The sequence below is a fragment of the Natrix helvetica genome, assembly GCF_964273705.1.
Source record: "Natrix helvetica genome assembly, chromosome: 1".
NCBI lineage: Eukaryota > Metazoa > Chordata > Lepidosauria > Squamata > Natricidae > Natrix > Natrix helvetica.
In genome coordinates this window covers 207,279,596-207,299,136 of record NC_138548.1, presented here as the reverse complement: position 1 = coordinate 207,299,136, position 19,541 = coordinate 207,279,596, and positions in this window count along the sequence as shown.

The following is a 19,541-nucleotide window of genomic DNA, read 5'->3' as shown; positions in this document are numbered from 1 at the left end:
GGTGGGCCCTCTGGAGCACAGTACCGGTACAGTACCCGGTGCTCTGGGCAGGCACTGGTATGCCCGTACCGGGGTGTACCGCCTGCAATCCACCACTGACCCTGATAGTCTTGGTAGATGGGCCAAATGAAATGAGGATAGGTTACAGAGCTTTGACTCTCAGTGAGATGCTGGATTTGTCTATCCCAGCTTGTTAGGTCTGCCTCTGGTAGACCGATGAGGAGACTGATCATCCAATGGTCAAGAAGGTGTTGTGGAGCACTGAGTGCAGAACAAGCCACTTAGACATCCTGACTATCCATGGCAGTAGGAGAGGTCTCCAGCCATATTGATTCTCCATGCCTCTGGATTGAGAACTTTTCTGCTGAAAGACTGGGACTCTCCCTGCCAAACGGCTCTTCCACTCAATCACACATAGTTTTCCATTATGCAGTTCATTTCCATCTTCGACAACCCGCCCGCAATTGGTCTCCTTCTAAGCTTAAACCATTGAGCTCTATGCCAATGGGGGAGTTGCACAGCAACAGGTGGAGATGACCACTGGCAGCTGTAGTCATACAATGGGGGGGGGGGGGGGAGTCCAGTTGCCTTTTGAAAAAGCACCATTGGGACAACCAAGACCTGGATGACTGAGAATCTCCATAGACATTCATTGCTGATCAGAACAATACAAGAGTTGGCCACGACTTTATATCCCAAAAATATAACCTAATAAAAGGCAACTTAAAACTACATGGAGGAGCTGCTGTGTGTTTCATGTTGCAATTTAAATCTCAGTCTATTCTGTCCAGAGTTGCCACATAAAACATAAGAAGAAAGCTAATTACAGTTGACTATGAAATGTGTCCAGTGTATGGGCTTTGGTTGCATCTAGAAGTGTTTTTGCACTCAGTGTTCTTTGGTAAAGACAGCTATTCATGCACCTAAGATTGTGTTTGGCCCATCTGTTGAAGCAGCAATACATAAAATAATTTCTAAATCTATTTATCCAATGAGCCCTTTGGAGTTCTTTTTGTTTGCTCTTCTTTTATTTAGTTTGGTTCTTAAGTAGGATGGAACTTTACAGTAGGTCTTATTTGTGCCAATCTCCTATGTCTTTCTATGTGTGTCTATATACAAACAAAATTCAGTTTGTCCTAGTTCCGTTCCTTATGTAACAGCCAAACGGTTGTATCAATAAATGCTAACTCTCTGACGGGGGAAAGTGGGTTGCTATCATTCACACTAAATCCTCTTGGGATACAATAGAGGCAATTTCCTCCAAGTTAAATCGTTCACTTCAGCTACCATATGTTGCTCTTGGTATCCCCTTGAACAGTTTCAATATTGGACATTGTGATTCTAGTGGAGCAGTTGCAGCTTCTCAAGGCACCTTCTTCAACATTAACTTATAGATTTATCTGCTGTTGAATGGCTTGCAGGTGTTCAAAATCAAAAATGCATTTTGTTGTCTTTTTATCAGCCTATTACATGACAAATCCATTCAGGGCAAATTATACTTAGCATTATATCAAATTTGATGATCTTCTCAGTCTTTGGTTTCCTGCCTAGGGAGGAAGAAGAAAATAAGCTGGAACCTTAAGTAAATTTTACTCAGTACTATTCCTACAGCTGAACCACTTTGTGTCTCCAAACACTGACATTAACTTACCTGCTTCAGTGGGAAGGAGGAGGTATCCTCCATATCATAGACAGATGTTGGCAAATGGGGTCTAGATCCCAGACTCTTTTTACATGGTAGCCTTTTATTGCCTCACTTGGAACCTACTTATTGATTCTAAAACAAATCTTGAATCAGTTTAAGAAAGCAACTGTCTGATACTGGTGCCCCTGAACACAGAGTCATATGCATAACAAATGATCTCAAGTTCTCAGTAAAATTTGTCTTCACCTCAGAGCACCTGCTTCAGATGCAGATCAGAATATGCCTAACTGATTCATAAGAACAAGAAGAGTCACTATATTGGTCAATTATTACTAAGGGGGGGGGGCAAGGGGGAGGCCTCGGAGGAGGAAAAGCCCAAACAACCTCTGGAAGAGGATACCCAACCTAAGGTGACAAAGAGTCCTACCAAGGGGAGGCCTCGGAGGAGGAAAATGCCACCAGATGCCACCAGAAAAAAGTCATCTGGCCCAACAACCTCTAGAAGAGGATCCCCAACCGAAGGTGACGAAAAGTCCTACCAAAAGGGAGGCCTCAGAGGAGGAAAAGGGCCACCCAGGGATGAATGAACCCAAGAGCCCAGAACCTGCAGCACCTGCAGCAGAGACCAAAACCCCAGGGGTCCAACAAGTACCCCAAAACTTGTTGGGGGATGTTTTGTCGAGAAAACCGCAGTATGAAAGTAATGGAAGCCAGAATAAGCTGATGAGAGCTATGAAATTGGCGCTCCCAACAGACCCGTGGCTCAACAATAACCAGGAAATCCTAACGATGGAAAATGGATTAGCCTGGAAGGGGTTCAAACTGTACGTCCCCGCGGGGTTGAGGCTGGAAGTATTACAGTGAAGCCATGAGACGGAACTAGGAGGCCACTTTAGATGCCTAAAAATGCTCCACCTTGCCAGGCGTCAATTTTGGTGGCCAAAAATGGAATCGGAGGTGGAAGATTACGTAAAAAGCTGTGCTACTTGTGCAATGATGAAACCACTGCTGGAGAAGTCCCCTGGACTGCTACAACAAGTGGCCAGCCCTAACCGACCATGGGAAGAGGTCGCAATGGACTTCATCGTGGAACTCCCAGACGGCAGTGGGAACAGAGTAATCTGGACAGTTATTGATTTGGTTTCCAAGCAGGCACACTTCATTGCTTGCTCAGGATTGCCATCCGCAAAGAAATTAGTGAAAATGTTCGTGAAACAATTTATTGCCTGCACAGTGCCCAAGAGGATCAGTTCACAGCCAAGTTATGGAGAGAGGTCCTGAGATCCATTGGATCCACACAAGAACTGAGCTCAGGGGTTCATCCCAGCATGAACTGTGCAGCAGAGAGGGCCAATGTGATGGTGGAACAATACATCTTGTGTTATGTGGACTATCAGCAAGACAACTGGTCGGACTTGCTCCCCTTCGCCGAAGTGGCATACAACGACATGGTCCACAGCAACACTGAATTAACTCCTTTCCAGATTACCAGTGGCATGGAATTTGTTGCCATGCCTGAGTTGCCTAGAGAAGCTCCCTCCTTCATGTCTCTGAATGAATGGATGGACACACTAAAGAAAGGATGGGAAAATATGAAGAAGGCTCTAGCAGATGTGGCAGAAGCCTACAAGAAGCAAGCTGATAAACACCGCTCGCTCCAACCTCCCTTTCGTGTGGGGGACAAAGTTTTTGTATCTTTACCTTTACCTTTTATTTCGATTTTTATACCGCCCTCTCTCCCCAAAGGGACTCGGGGGGACTACCAAATACATGAGATTAAGAATGCCTAGCAAGGAATTTGGTCCAAAATTTCTAGGTCCATTCCCAATAGTGAAGATAGTTAACCCAGTTACAGTTCGACTCAGTCTACCCAGAAGTCTAGGGAAAATTGGTCCAGAATTTCATTGTAGCTTGTTGAAACCAGTAATTGGGTCCAGCATAAGACCACCCAAGATTTCCCTCCTCCTGTAGTGATAGAAGGTGAAATACAATCTGAGGTGGAAAATATTATAGACTCCAGGCTGACTAGGGGTCACTTACAGTATTTAGTGCATTGGAAGGGTTACCTTTTGTGTGAAGACACTTGGGTGAAAAGCTGGAACCTAAAAGTGGAGAAGTTAGTAGAAAAATTCCATGAGAAGTTTCCCGATAAGCCAAAGGGTCCCCCTGAGGGAGGAAGAGGTGGTTAATTGTGTTATGGTAACTTTTATGTTATTCTCTTTTCAGGAAACATTTTTCTTCTGAGGAGAGGCCACCTGTCAGGCCTGCAGTTCTATTCCTTTTGAGATCTCTGGCCTGCCACACACTCTTTTATTTTCCTATGCTGTTTCATTAGTGTAGTAATTGGGAGGGGGAATAGTAAGGAGTAGAATTGTAGAATGCGTTGTTGTCATTCCTTTCTAGAAGCTTAAGGTCATCTTTTGTCTCTGCACCTCTGCATCCGACCGGAACTAGATGGGTGGAAATGCCAGCATGGCTGAAGAAGATTGGACCATGTGATGGATTTATGGGTGTGGGGATAAGATCAGGAACTTTCAACTGGGTGGAATCCCAGGAAGCTTTAGATTTGGGATTTCCACAGTTTGTTGCCAACATGTCTGTCTTATTAAATTGGAACTTTAAGGATAGCTCTGCCTTGGACTCTGATTTAATTCTGCATGATATTTGGAACACTGACACTCAGGAGCACCGAGAACCTTCCTGCCTGTGCTGGACTTCGCACTCTTCTCTGTGCACCCCTCGTGACTTCAATAGACATCCAGAAGCAGTTTTTGCGGCTAATTGGGTTTGGGATTCCAGCCCAACAGCCCCCACCGCTTCTGGATGTCTATTGCAGTCGCGAGGAGCGTGCGAAGTCCAGCAGAGGCAGGAAGATTCTCAACGCTCCCCAGTCGCTTTCATGGCTTCCCAGAACACCGTGCTCTTTCCCGTGCACTCTGTGCTCTGGGAAGCTGCGAAAGCTACTGGGGAGTGCTGAGAACCTTCCTGCCTCCGCTGGATTTTGCGCACTCCTCGCGACTGCAATAGACATCCAGAAGCAGCGGGGGCTGTTGGGCTGGATGCCCAAACCCCATTAGCCACAAAAGCCATTTTTGGATGTCTATTGCAGTCGCGAGGAGTGCACGGAGAAGAGCATGAAGTCCAGCACAGGCAGGAAGGTTCTCAGCGCTCCCCAGTCGCTTTCACGGCTTCCCAGAGTGGTGAGAACCTTCCTGCCTCTGCTTGACTTTGCGGTCTTCTCCGCGCTTCCCGGCGAGGGAGCGAGTGAGGGAGGAAAGATCAGGCTGCCTGATCCTCGCTCACTTGCTTGCTTGCCGCTGGGCTGTTTCAGCGTGGCTCTGGCTACCTCCAGATACGGCCTGCCGAAGCCATTAATCTGGCCCACGTGGGACCACGAGGCTGCCCCGCCCACATTGCCCACCTACCCCCCACCAGCCCCCCCGCCCTCTGGAGGTTGAGGGGGGCCAAAAACAGGATGCATGGGCCTGTTTTTGGATGGCAGAGTGGAGGCAAAAAATGAGACACACAGAAGCCCCCACCGCTTCTAAAGCCTGCAAGCCAGGCCACCTTACCTGCTGCCTGGTCGCCTGCCTTCTCCTTGCATCCATCGCATAGGAGAGCTGCTGATTCTGCCTGCTGGTAAATGACCCAGTTTTTTTCCTTTATGCTTTTAATGTTTTTTTAGAATTTTATTTATTGTGTCTAGAATATTTTTAATGGTTTTATTTGCATATACTTTGGGAGATTTGTGTGTTTCTGTAGTGAATTCACTACAGAAATAAACACAAAATCTCGCAAAGCTGCCTTGCACCAGCCTGCCCATAGAAAAGCAGCCACTTTGAGACACATGAAATTTATAACATTTTTTTGCTTTTCTATGGGCAGGCCAGGTTGGTGCAAGGCCGCTTTGCCAGATTTTGTGTGTTTCTGTGTGATACCTGGTTGTTTAGGTAATTGTGGTTCCTGGTTCTGTAAGCTTCCTGGCACTGTCCATTTTAATTTCCCACAATGCTTTGATGGTGTTTATTCCAGTGGCTTTGTCTTTCCTGTCCTTAGGGTTAGGGGAAAAACTGGTTTCATCTGCAGCCTTTTGGGTAAAAATTGATATTTTTTGGTGTTTTCCTGGCACAGTCATAGTTTGTGTTCGTGGATGTGTAATGTCCCGCAGTTATCTACACATTAATAATGATCAAGTACTAATAATATTTCCTTATACATTTTAGTGACCTTTCCTTACATAATTGGTGTTTTCTTTCATACTTTTAGATTTCTAATTTCTGTTTCTGTTAATTAGCAATTGATAAAACAAATCCCACGTGAAAAAGTATTCGAAGCCTTCTTGATTTTAATTGACAATTTATTCATTCCTGCACATTCTAATATTTATTCATTTTCATATCTTTGTTTTTCCACTGTTGTGCAAACACAATTCCAGTAGCTGTTAACATGTGTAAAATTAAATATGTATTGTATTCCCTTTGAAATGCCCAATCAAATATTACTGGTTTTAAATCCATATTTTCCTTTACCATTGCTTCTAACCATGACACCACTAACTCTTAAATAGCTACTTGGTCTGTCCTAAGAACTGAACCTAATTCATACTGTATATTCCTGTTTTTTGAACTGAGGAATAAATTTTAGAAAAAGAAATCTGTATTGCTCTGTGAATCTACCTATGACATTCATTCTTGATCTAACTTCTTAGATGAAAAACTATATCTTTCCTGTTTGTTGGGGGACATCCTTCTTGAAAAGACTGTACATTGTTGGGTGAAAACAGAGGTCCCTTCTGTAACTTGTAGTGTAGTCCTCAGCTTACCACCACAATCAAGTCCAATATTGTTTTATTTCTTCTGCAGTTCATATTATTTAACCGGATGAAGAGGCAACAGAGTATGACCGCTAGGACAGTCATCTTTCCTATGTAAGTCGCTGTTTTATTGCTTTGTGTGCTTGTTTCATCCTTAATATAGTAGAGCAAGCAATTAAAGTTTTCCTTTCTGTATCTCTTTGGGCATGCCATTTATTGGAGCAAGGTGGTCAGTGGGTGACTTCAACACACAAAAGGACAGTAATCTTCCTTTTCTATTATTTTGTGTGCTGGTTTCATCCTAATTCAGTGCATGCAATGAAAGAGTTCATTTCTGGGTCTTGTGCAGGCCATTCATTGGAGTCAGTGATATTGAAGACTGGCAAGGACAGTCATCTTCCTTTTGTAAGTAGCTCTTTTATTGTTTTGTGTACTTATTTTAATCTTATTTAAGTAGTAAGTACACAAAATAATACATTTCCTTTTTTATATCTTTTTGTAGATCATCCATTGGGGCAAAGAATTCAGCGACATTGTCTTGGCCACTCCCACCCAGTCACATGACTGCCAAGCCACTCCCACCTGGTCACATGGTCAGCAAGCCACTCCCACAAAGCAGGCCACACCTACAGAAGAGGTTCCAAAAATTTTTGAAACCACCACTGCCTCTACCTTCAGATAAGCAAAAGAGATGCCCAAGGAGATACCTAGCATCTTCCTTCTGAAGGTATTTTGGATTACTTCCAATTGGGAAAGAATCCCACCCTGCCCATAAGTTTCAACCTATGGGCTAGTTTGATAGATTGATTGGACTGCTCTAAAGAGCTGTGTGCTAAAAAATGGACAGCATGGTGGCAAAACCAGAGGAGCTGATGGGTGTTCTCAGAGCTGGTAGGAATGAGAGGAATATACAATAATACATGATAAAAGAATTTAGAGCAATGGTGATAGACTGAAGGTTGTAACTAATTTCAGAACTTTGTAATCAATCTGGAAGCAAGGGACATGGACCTCTGTCTAAATCAACCTGTGTGTGTATACATGTAGTGCAGTGGTGGGTTTCAAAATGTTTTAGAACCTCTTCTGTAGGTGTGGCCTGCTTTGTGGGAGTGGCTTGCTGGCCATGTGACCAGGTGGGAATGGCTTGCCAGCCATGTGACCAAGTGGGAGTGGCTTGACAGTCGTGTGACTGGGTGGGTGTGGCCAACTTGTAAAATGTGGTGAAACTCGCTTAACAACGCTCTTGCTTAGCAACCAAAATGTTGGCTCAGAAACTCTGGCATTTGAAGCATGCAAGTCTTAAAGCTGTCAAGTTACAAGACCCTTGCACCCCTAACCCTTTAGAGAAAAAAACCCAGGCGTGTTCAAACCTGACAGCTTTAAGACTTGTGGACTTCAACTCCCAGAATTCCTCCTCCAGTCATGTTGGCTCAGGAACTCTGGCATTGAAGTGTGCAAGTCTTAAAGCTGTCAAGTTACAAGATCCTTACACCCCTAACCCTTTAGAAAAAACCCCAGGGGTGTTCAAACTTGACAGCTTTAAGACTTGTGGACTTCAACTCCCAGAATTTCTCCTCTCTTCATCTTGATGATGTGCGGACGGGCAGGGGGAGGGATCTGGAACCAGTTCTAAATGGCACTGTAGATTTGTGGAACCTCTTCTATAGAAGAAGTTAGAACTTACAGGAACCTAGCCCTGATGTAGTGTATATTCAAGGAGCAATTCAATCCAATATTCTGGCTATTATATTTAGCATCTGACATCTTTAGCACATGTGCAGATTTTTAGTCAAGCCTGATTCCCAATATGTTATTTCAAATGTCTCTCCCTAACAATTTGGGTGGGTGGGTGGGACGGTTGAGAAATACTAATTTGGGGGCAGGTAATCTTCAGAATGTTCTAAATTTGCACATCATTTCTGAGCGGAGACAAGTTTTAGGACAAATGTTAGCAATGCACTGGAATAACGGCATTCTTTCTGAAAAACACTCCATTGAGAAATTCCTTTGACATGCTTAAGGTAAGATCTTTATTGTGGGAGTCCCCACTGGATATGCAGAGTAAAGAAGATTTTTTTTCAGAAACTTTGGAGGCCACACATAATTGCAGTTTTACTGATAGAATCATTTGTATTTTATTTCTTAATTTCTTTTGTGTAGAGATTGAATGAAGTGTTCTTCATCTGTATTGGTTCCTGAGAAGTCAACCACTCCCGGGTGGATAATGGAAATAGGATTCCAGTTGGGTAACTGTGATAGAGAAAGAGAGGGAGAGGGAGGGAGAATGAAGGGTGAGAGAGGAAGGGAGGGGGAGAGAATTGTGATAGGTTTCTATACTACTCGCTGAACAATAACTCCCCCCACCTCCGCCCTCAGTTACCAAAGGTCAGGGTGAAGGAGGATTTCTGAATGCCAAGTTTTCCACCCTATTGCTTGTTTTGCCCAGGAATCTATATATAGTTTATTTAGCAAGCTCAGGGGTCAGTCCTGCTGTCCATTTGTTCTTTCCCCAGTAAGTTGAGGACTCTTAGTTTTTCTGGGTCTTCGTAAACAATTCCCTAAATGCAGTGGTGGGATTCAAATAACAACCGGTTCCCCCAGGGTCATATTGGCTGTTGTAGGAGGTGTGGTCCATCCCCAACCTCCAACTCCGTCGTACATGTGGGATGAGCCTCCTGCGATAGCCAACATTACTCTGGTCAAACCAGTTCTTAAATTACATCCCCCACACACACTATCAAAGTGGATCCCGGGCACTGTGCTGCAATGGAGAAGTGGAGCTTACTCCACCCATCACTGTCCAGATTACCTTGCTTCCCCCAAGAAAGGTAGTCAAAAAAGAGGATTCCATCATGTTTTAAATGCCATAATTAAATCATGGCTTCTTATGATGCCATCTCTTTCACTGGATAAAGCGAGGAAGGCGACTCAAGGCAGCAAGTACCTCAAACCCCAACAAAGTGAAAGAAGGAAAAATGTGAGAGCAGCGCCCACCTGCATCTTTTTTCCACCACCCCCCAAAGAGTGTGCTTCTCCTAATCTGGTTTGATGCACCCACCTGCTCTGCCATTTTCCATGGTGCCCCTCCCATGCCTGTGTTCAGGGAGGGAGGGAGGGAGTGATTGACAGTGACAGGGACAGTGAAGAGGATGGGAAGAAGAGGCAGACAAACCCCTGAGAGCATGTGGCTGAGCAAAAGACCAGTGTTCGATCAAAATCAGGACATTGGGTGACTGGGACAAGCCTTCCCACAGAGTAACTCTCAGGTGAGGGAGCCGGTCCCCAAGCCCAATGCACTGCAGAGGAATGTGAATCCCTGCTGGATGAGCCAGACCCTCAAGCTACAGCGTTTGATCAAGCAAACAATTAACTGATGGAAATGTTGGATAAGCTGAGGACTCCAGACCTCTTGGAGTGGCCAGACCTTCCTACATCGCAGCAGCCCAGGGTCCCAGTGGCCTGGCCAGCTACCACCCAACTAATTTGAGCCACTCCCCTGGAGAGTCACCCAATGGCATTAGGGCTAAAATTCAGTGGTGATCCAAAACTGCTGACCTTCTTCCTCACCCAGATGTGGAATTACAAGGATGAGTATGGAGCAGACCTGCCAAACAATCTGGCCAAGGTGTGTAATCATGGCATTTGAGGGAGAAGCCACAGGGTGGGTTCATTATGATTTGAGTGTATTTTCCACCTCAAAATGGGTAAAATCTGCTTCAAGAATCACCCCGTTGGCTTTGCAAACCAGTCATGGGGAGTGGGGAAAAGCATCCTGCGAGAGTCACCCCTGGGACTGCAGGATCTCATTCCTGCTTTATGGAACTAATTAATGACGCTGTCAGGTGACAAAATAGGCAGGGAGTTTTTTGGACAGAGAAACATTCCAAGTGATTCCTGCTGTGTATTTAAACAGGCCCTTTTCCTAAAATCTCTCTCTTTTCTCTTTTTTCTTCACAGAAAATATGACCCTGGGAATGGACATCCATGGCTTAAGGTACTTACATGATAAAAGTTGTTCAAATCTTTCTGTTTGAAAGAAGAAAAAATGAAGTGTCAGAGACCACAGCTGCATTTCTTGTTCAAGGCTTTTAAAAGTTTTTTTTCCCCACAACATTGAAAAATAGTTATTACAATATCACAATATCACAGCAGAAAGTATATGTTAAAGAGAATATAAGATTAACAGCTCTAACACGCAACCCAATTGAAGATGTTGAATAATTTTAAAGATTGTGGCTGTAGACTTGACAGATGGAGCAGTAAGAGTTCTAAATGAAACCCAACTGCGTGTCATGCTCTGTAAAGGTTTGACAGAAGAGATGGAAAACTGACTACAGACTAAAATCATCAGTGAAGGGCTGAGGGATGTGCTCCATTTTGGTCTCTAATGGCTGATGACTCAGTGAAAGAAGCAGGCAGGAGTCGAAATTGTGCTCAGTGGTAACTCTGGCAGAATTCAGTCTGTCCATGTAATGAGGGAGAAAGGAGGAGATAGCTAACATTAGCAAAAGTATTATATTGTAGGCTTGTGCAAAGCTTTAAAAAGGCAAAAGCTCACTTGAATAATGCCCATGAAATAGTTAGAAAGGGTCAGTTCCTTTGATCCAGTAAATCAAAGATATGCAGATCTGATGTATCCAAAAGCCACGGAGATGGGATGCATTTTCCTCCCTTTCCCTCCCAAAAATGAAGTAGCAGTGTTATACATGCTTTATACATATATTTTTATATATGTTTATGATACTCTGTGGATGAATATATATGTTTTTCTAAGACATCTTTTAGGGACTTGAATCCCATTTTTTCACTCTGAGTTTTCAAAACAAAAATGGAACTGCCACTTCAAATGTACAATATCTGAAAATTGGAATGAAGGCTGAGTCACATAAGGTTGCTTCACAGCAGCTTTTAAATCTGCAAGAATAATCCTGGATAAGACTCTGCTGCTCAGGTGAGGAAAGGTAAGTTGTACACGGGATTGGTGACATTCAAATATGTTTACTACCGGTTCTGTAGGTATGGCTTAGTGGGACTGACAGGGGAAGGATACTGCAAAATCCCCATTCCCTCGCTACTCTGGGGCCAGCCAGAGGAGGTATTTGCTAGTTCTCTGAACTACTCAGAATTTCTGCTACCGGTTCTCCAGAACCTGCAGGAACCTGTTGAATTTCACCCCTAGTACACAACCATGAGTAAGAAACAAACCACTTTAAAAATGAGTCCTAAAGAAAGGTCAGCAATGGATTGTATTAAGAATGTTGTGATTTCTTCCATCTTCCTTCCCCCTGTCAGCAAAGATACATGTCATAGTGAGAAACACCAGTTTGCAGCCAATGACACTTACTCACAATCAAGTCAAGGACACTTAAATTTTCTTCACCTAGGGCAAAAAAAAAAAGAGAGAATATGGATATCAATCTCATTTAAAGCTACTCAAGTTATGTTCCCAAATTAAGCAAATGAGGTACCTCATTTCTATGTTGAAGGGACAAGAATTTTTTCTCATCTTGAGATTACCAATATAACCTATATTTAATTCACAGAATGAGCTGACACTAGCTTTAATATTATCCCTTATCATTTTCTCTCCAGATTATTAAGCGGAGGACATTTAAAGGTCTCATTGCCACACATATAATGAGTGGACATGTGAGAACCAGGATGCATCTTCTCGTCTCTGGTGCAGTGAAGACCCTCTTCTCTATCAAAGGAAACTTGAAGAGTTGAGCTGTGCTTGAAATACCCTGTGTGTCTATTTACTGTTAAACCCCTGCATTTCTGAGACTCTGACCAAGAAATGAGAGAAAAAAGTGATCTTTAGATGAGAGATTAGAAATTGATGCTCTAATTGGTCAGGATCCTTGGTCACTGCACTGGAAGTCCAGGCTTTAAGATCCAAAGATTTTAATAACAGGAAGTGGATGCCATTCAGGGTGTTCTTTCTTCTGTCCCTGCATTTTGTGACTAAGTCTTTTGTAATGAGAGTTGTAAATTATATTATATTATAGTTATATTATTTATATCGTAATATTTGAATATACAATATCACTTTGTATATAATTTCACAGTGCTTTACAGCTCTCTCTAAGCAGTTTACAAAGTCAACATATTGTCCCCATCAATTTGGGCCATCATTTTACTGGCATCAGAAGGTTGGATGCAGGAGTAATTTTGAGCCATTGAGAATTGAACTGCTGGCAGTCAGCAGAATTAGTCTGCAATACTGCATTTTAACCACTGTGCAACCATAGCTCTAGTATCTATCAACACTACTAAAACTCAAATGGTGTATATTGGTTTGTCTTTCTATACCCACAAGTTAGCCCTAACAAAGTATTATACCACTATAATGGTACAATTAAAATTATAATTTTGTGAATCAAGGTGCCTAGTATCTATTAACTCAAAGAATGCCCCCAAAATCAGGGACCCATTATTCCCATGGAAAGAAAATTTCAGGATCCAATCCAGGTTGGTAACCAGGACCAGAGATTTTGTTTTCCAAGCTTTGAGACTCATACTAGAGCACATCCTCAGGGAACTTCTCTTTGTACTCTTGGCTGTTCTGTGTGTGATATTCATATGGTGGCTGTTGTGTATAGCTTTCTAGATGTAGATTGGGATGTTGATGGCTGGCTATTAAGTCCTTGGCTGTTGTGAGGAGGAGGGGCCAGCATCTCAAAGGTACACACGCGAACTTCGGGGCTCCGGAGGAGCGGAATATCCTATCACCCTGGGGTGCTAGATTGAGTCTGGAACTGTCTTGGAGAGGCAGTGAGGAATGAGAGCACAGGCAGGGGTGAAGGGGTGGCGCAACCCCCCCTCCCGAATGTCTGCAATAGCTTTCGACCCAGATGGGAAGGAACAAAGGCATTGCGAGTTGTCAAAGAGTTGAGGCGGCATCACAAAAAAAGAGAAAGAAGCGGCCTGAAACATCTGTGTGAGATCTTGATAATACCCTGGGGCACACTGTATTCAAAAGTTTGTTCGTTTTTTTCTCCCTGATTGACTGACTGAGAACAAAGAGAGAAAGGAAAAGGGAGGGGGGGAGTTGATTACCCCCCCAGGAAGTAGCAGCGGAGAAGCGAACGCCAGTATAAATAAAGGATTCAGCAAATAGTTTTGGGAGGATGGTCTGGAGAAATAGAGAGCAGTCTGGACAGAGTTGATTGCCAGTAAACTTTTTAAATTTAAATATTGATATTTGAAGTAATTGATCTCTGAGATTGTTCTTGGAACGTTCTCCCCCCCCCCAACTACTGTTTTCAGTAACAACACTAGTGGCAACAGAGAGAAAAAGAAAAATAATAACCTTGAACACATGATAAACAATTGCTACATAAGACAAAACACTAGCTGTGGATTCATCTTGGGCGCTTTTGTTTTTCTACTTTCCTGATTGTAATTTTGGAGCTCTGGAATTGTTTTGGAACTGTTTGGAATGGTGGAGCTTTGGCTTATATTAAGAATGGAAGTTATCTGTACTTGGTTCCTGTTCTAAACCAACTTCTTTCTTGATTTTTTCTTGTAACTTTCCACCTTGCGGGTACTTATTGGATTTTTACTTTTTATTTTTATTTTTCTCTCTCTTTTTTCTTTATTTTTCTTTCCCCCCCTACTGTTAGCGTTGGAGGGAATAGGGGGGAATTAAAGATATATATTTTAGTTTACAATTGGGGTCATTTTTTTTCTTTTTAATTACTTTTTCTCTCTCTGCTCTCTTTGTAGGAATTTGGGTTTTTTTTTTTGTTGGTTGTTCTTGTTTATGTTTTTGTCTTTTTACCTTCCACTGCAATTGGATTAAGATAACAAGAACCTGAAGCTTGGAGGAAATAAGAGAAACTAAAGACATTTTTATTTTACAATTGTTGTCAATTTGTTTTTTGTTTTTGTTTTTTACGATTTTTTTCTATTTTTTGCTGTTGTCCTTTTTGGTTGGAATTTGGTCTCCTTCTTATTTTTTTCTTTTTACTTTACTGCTACAATTGGATTAAGGTAACAAGAACCTGAAGCTGTATATGACACTTGCTGATCAAAGCAAAAGAGGTGTGGCACTGTACACTAAAAAGACAATACAATCAAAACAAATATTTGAAGATGAAGAAGGAAGAATATTGCTAGTGGAAATAATAATGAATAATAAAAATATTGATGGTGGTGATATATGCGCCAAATGACAATCAAGAAGAATTTTATGGAAAACTCCACAAAAAAGATAATAGAATATGAATATGAAGAAATATGCATATTAGGAGACTTTAATGTGATAGTAAATAATGAGCTGCAAATAGTAAATAATAAAACTGCAAAATTGAATAAGAACTTAAGGAGAACATTGGCCTAAAACATTCTTTATAATGATGGAAGAATTAAGTCTATAAGATGTATGGAGAAGAAGACATTTGAGAGAAAAATAATTTACATTCTAGTCAAATACATAGACATCATGGTCAAGAATAGATATGATTTGTGCAACAATATATCTAATTGATAAAATCCAAAAGATTGATAGAGAAACAAGTATATGGGCAGACCACAATCTAATAATAATGACATGGAAAGATCAGAGAAAAAAATGAGATGGACATTAAATCAAAATCTATTAAATGAAAAAGTATTTCAGCAATATATGGAAAAAGCAATTCTCTTTTTGTTAAAAAGGAGAATAAGAAGGAGGACACATCCCTACAGAATGTATGGGATACCAGCAAGGCATAGACTATTGCTATTGTTTCCTATTCCCTGCCTCTTAAGTCCCCCCCCAAGCTCAGGGTAAATAGACATTTTTGTTGATTGTGCCTGTTTCTCCAACAGTCTTAGTAGCTGCAAAATGTAAATGTATGTCTTTGTTTATTGCATTTTGAGGCTACCAATGATTTTGGATTTCCTCGTCTGACACCTTGATTATGTTGCTTCAGTTTGATGGTTGGCTTCCTCCCCTTCTATCCTAAATAGTCACTGATGCAATCCAGGCAGGGATCTGGTAGATTACATTGGAAGTACTACCCGCCTCCAAGTGATCTCTACAGTTCATAATTTGTCCTCGTATGTAAATCTAAAAGATTGTCTACATCTAAATAGCTACGCACAACAGCCACCATATAAATACCACACACAGAACAGGCCAGAGCACAGAGAGAAGATCCCTGGGGATGGGCTCCAGCACAAGTCTGAAAGCTAGGAAGACAAACCTCTGGTCCCACTGACTGGCCCAGATTGGATTCTGTAACATTATTTTAAGGCTGGTATATTCACCTTCATTTGTAATCAAAATTTCCACCATGTTATTTTAATTGTGGCCCCTGCAGCATCCTCAATACAGATTCACTCCATACTAAAAATATTGCTGAGATATTTCTGGATTTGCACTGTGAAACTCTTTCAGACTTCCACCTGCATTTCCTCCCTCCAAGACAGAAACTCCCTGAAACTAGTTGAGGGAAGGAGCCAAGGATTGTCTTCTGCTGATGAGAATTCCACCACCCAATCCTGATAAAATTAGCAAGTACTCTAGGATTTGAGAGGACCAAAAATAGTAGCTTAGTGCCTCTCTTTATCCCAGTGGCTGTGAACTATCCATCTTCGTCTTTGCAGAATGAGAATAAATAGCTATATTTTCATACAATCCCTTTTGTCAAAAATACTAAATCTTGATTATCTAAGACTGTATTGCTATAATGAGAGACTATTAACTCCAAAATTCTGATCTTGCTAACCCACAATGTTCCTCTTCTCTTGGACCCCATAGAATTGAATTTGAATTTGAATCACTACCATTTGCCTGTCTCTGAGATCAACATTGAGACTGTCAGAGGGCAGTCAGAGAGCAGTGCCTTGTAATGGTGTTTTTTTTTTTTAATCATTTGAGTTACAATTGACTGCTGGAAACTGCCTGGATGTGTCACTGGAATTTTCTTGGCAAGATTCAGAAGAGGTTTTCTTTTGCCTCTTTTCCAAGGCTGAGAGAGAATGACTGCCTTATGTTCACCCAACTGGTTCTGTGCCTAAGGCAGGACTAGAACTCACACTCTGCTGCCTTGTTCCTTTTCCATTGCACCAATTTGGCTTTGTTTTAAGAACCTGCACCTGAATAATGGAATCCTGCATTTCAAAGGGAATGGAAGCAATGGGAGTTTGTGGTGCAGCACCTCAAATATTTAAGGAGTGGAATTTATAGTATTACATGAGATCAGATACTCACCGGGAAGTACTGTATACGATGGTGCTTGAAAGGAAGAAAAAAGAGGTGCATGTTTATTCTTCAGAAAAAAAATTAAAGTCATTTTTATATAGAAGCTGAGTGCATTTTGTTATTCCACACTTCACTTTTTTGTATCTGGGGCAGGCAATTATATATTTCTTGTCCGGCGTTTTCCTGAATGAAGAAAGTTGGATTTCTCTGGACTGGTTTAGGACAATTTGACGTGGTCAACTCATCATGCCCAACTCACCATAGGACAACTTGCCATGGGACAAAAGTTACACAAATCTCAAAGAAATGATGGGATAGAATCATGGAAGAAAGACTGCAAAAGGAAGGACAAAATGAAATGTGAATGATGGAAATTAATTCACTTTAAAATTATTTTGAATAATTAAATTGAATCGTCCTTGAGTGAATTGTTCCATGGCAAGTTGGCTGTGGCAAGACGTTCATGTCACGTTGTCCCTTTCTGTTCAAGATCCGAGGTGATCAGAGATATCAAAGTTCAACACTGTCTAGAAGACAACTCACACTCCACCTGGTTCAAAGAGCTCCCTAACCTACCACAACAAACAGAGTATCTGAATGTCACTTGCTTACCTGAAGACACCAAGGCAAGGGCAGAAGGAGCACTGAAAGCTTCATGTCTGGTGATATTCTGTAGGATGAAGCAAGCTGGAATTAGGTGGCACCTAAACTGAATAAAGTAAAGAATATTTGTTAAATGTTGAAGACAAACACTGTAAAGACAACACAAAGTCAATGTTCCCTCTAATTTTTTTTCGATGTGAGCAGAAAAGTATAGTGTTTGAGCGGCACATTTTCATGCGTGAGCACCTGAATTTTTTTCACAGATGTCACCTAAGACAACAACGAAATCAGTATTATTTGAAACTCAAAGTTATGTTTCTTCAAGGTACCCACTTATTTCAAAGTGTTATATAATGTCAGTATCACTTAACAATGCTCCTGCTTAGCAACCAAAATGTTGGCTCAGGAACTCTGGCATTTGAAGCACGCAAGTCTTAAAGCTGTCAAGTTACAAGACCTTTGCACCCCTAACCCTTTAGGGAAAAAAAACCCAGGGGTCTTCAAACCTGACAGCTTGAAGACTTGTGGACTTCAACTCCCAGAATTCCTCCTCCAGTCATGTTGGCTCAGGAACTCTGGCATTGAAGTGTGCAAGTCTTAAAGCTGTCAAGTTACAAGATCCTTGCACCCCTAATGCTTTAGGGAAAAAAACCCCAGGGGTCTTCAAATCTGACAGCTTTAAGATTTGTGGACTTCAACTCCCAGAATTCCTCCTCCAGTCCTGTTGGCTCAGGAACTCTGGCATTTGAAGCATGGAAGTCTTAAAGCTGTCAAGTTACAAGACCCTTCCACCCCTAGAAAAAAACCGCAGAGGTCTTCAAACCTGACAGCTTTAAGACTTGTGGACTTCAACTCCCAGAATTCCTCCTCTAGTCCTGTTGCAGCGACGTCATCTGCGTGGATCTGCTCCATCTTTGCTTTCTTCATTGTGGGCAGGGCTGCTGCTGAAGATGCCGACAAGTTGCCACCAGAATAACTGCTGCTACCTCCTCCTCCTCCAACAACACCACCAGATTTGCTCCTGAACTCAGCGCTGTTACCCCTGCCCGCTCCTCCTCCTCCGTGCTTTTGAGGAGCCATGAGGCTTTTTTCCCCCCTGCACCGCCCCGCCTTCCTACTGTCTCCTGCAGCCTCATGGGTCCTCAAAAGCACGGTGGTGGCGGCGGAGGGGGCAGGGGTAACCCAGCGCTGAGCTCAGCTGCTCCGAGCGGAGGGGAGGCGCCGCTGCCACGCGCGGAGATGCCGGCTGGAGCTTTGGCGGCTTCATCTCAGCCGCAGCGCCGGGTGGCAAATCCGGCAGTGCTGCCTGTTAGAGGAGGAGGAGGAGGAGGTGGTAGCAGTTCTTCCGGTGGCGGTGGGGGCTTTGGGGCTTCACAACTAGCCTCAGTCGCCCCGTGCTCCTCAAAGCAAGTCTGGGGAAGTCCTTTGCGGGCGGCCCGTTCTAGCTGCCTGCAAAGGACCTCCCCAGCTTCTGGAGCCTGTGGCAATAGAAATCAGTGCCCGGCAGTTGAAAACTGCTGCGTGGTGTTTTCTTGCCACCTGCGCAGGCGCGCAGCCACGCACCTTAGAGGGAACGTAGCACAAAGTGTCTCAGAGCTCTGCTCTTGGTTTCCATTTTTATAATGCATGAAGCACCAATCGAAATCCTTGGGCAGATCAGAGAGGTGATATGCCTGTTAACAAATTAGCAGGTAGGCACTGGTTTACCTAAATAAACATCTGGGCACACATAAACTAGACTTTATGCCAAATAGGTTGTGTTTGTAGGAGAATCTAAAATAGGATTGATTGTAGATATCACAACTCTGTTGTCTTGCAATGTAAACCTTTGTTATGTATTTCAATGCTTCTTTTATTATAGGTTTATGGAAACAAAATCTTCAAAGTCTGAATGATCTTTACTCTCCCGTCCCCTCTTATCTTTGTGAGTTCTAGGGAAGGTCTTGTCTGAGAAGCTTGTTCGGGTTACAGATCTGCCCCAAAACTCAGATTTTTCCCTCCTATCTGGCCATGGCCTTAGTGTGCTCTTCCTCCTATTCTTTAGGCTTGTTGTTTCTGCTTATTATATGATAACAATGGTTGTTTTGTCATTTCTATAGCTAGCAGGATCTTTGTGCCTTCAGGGAAGCCACGAGCAACAGACACAAGATTATATCGATCTCTTACGGAATGTTCATCAAAGTTACTCTGAGCATTCATACAATTCATTCAATTTTGTAGCAATGATCAGTTGATGAAATGATGTCATATTTGCATATTATAATCTAAAGAAACAAATTAGATGCTAC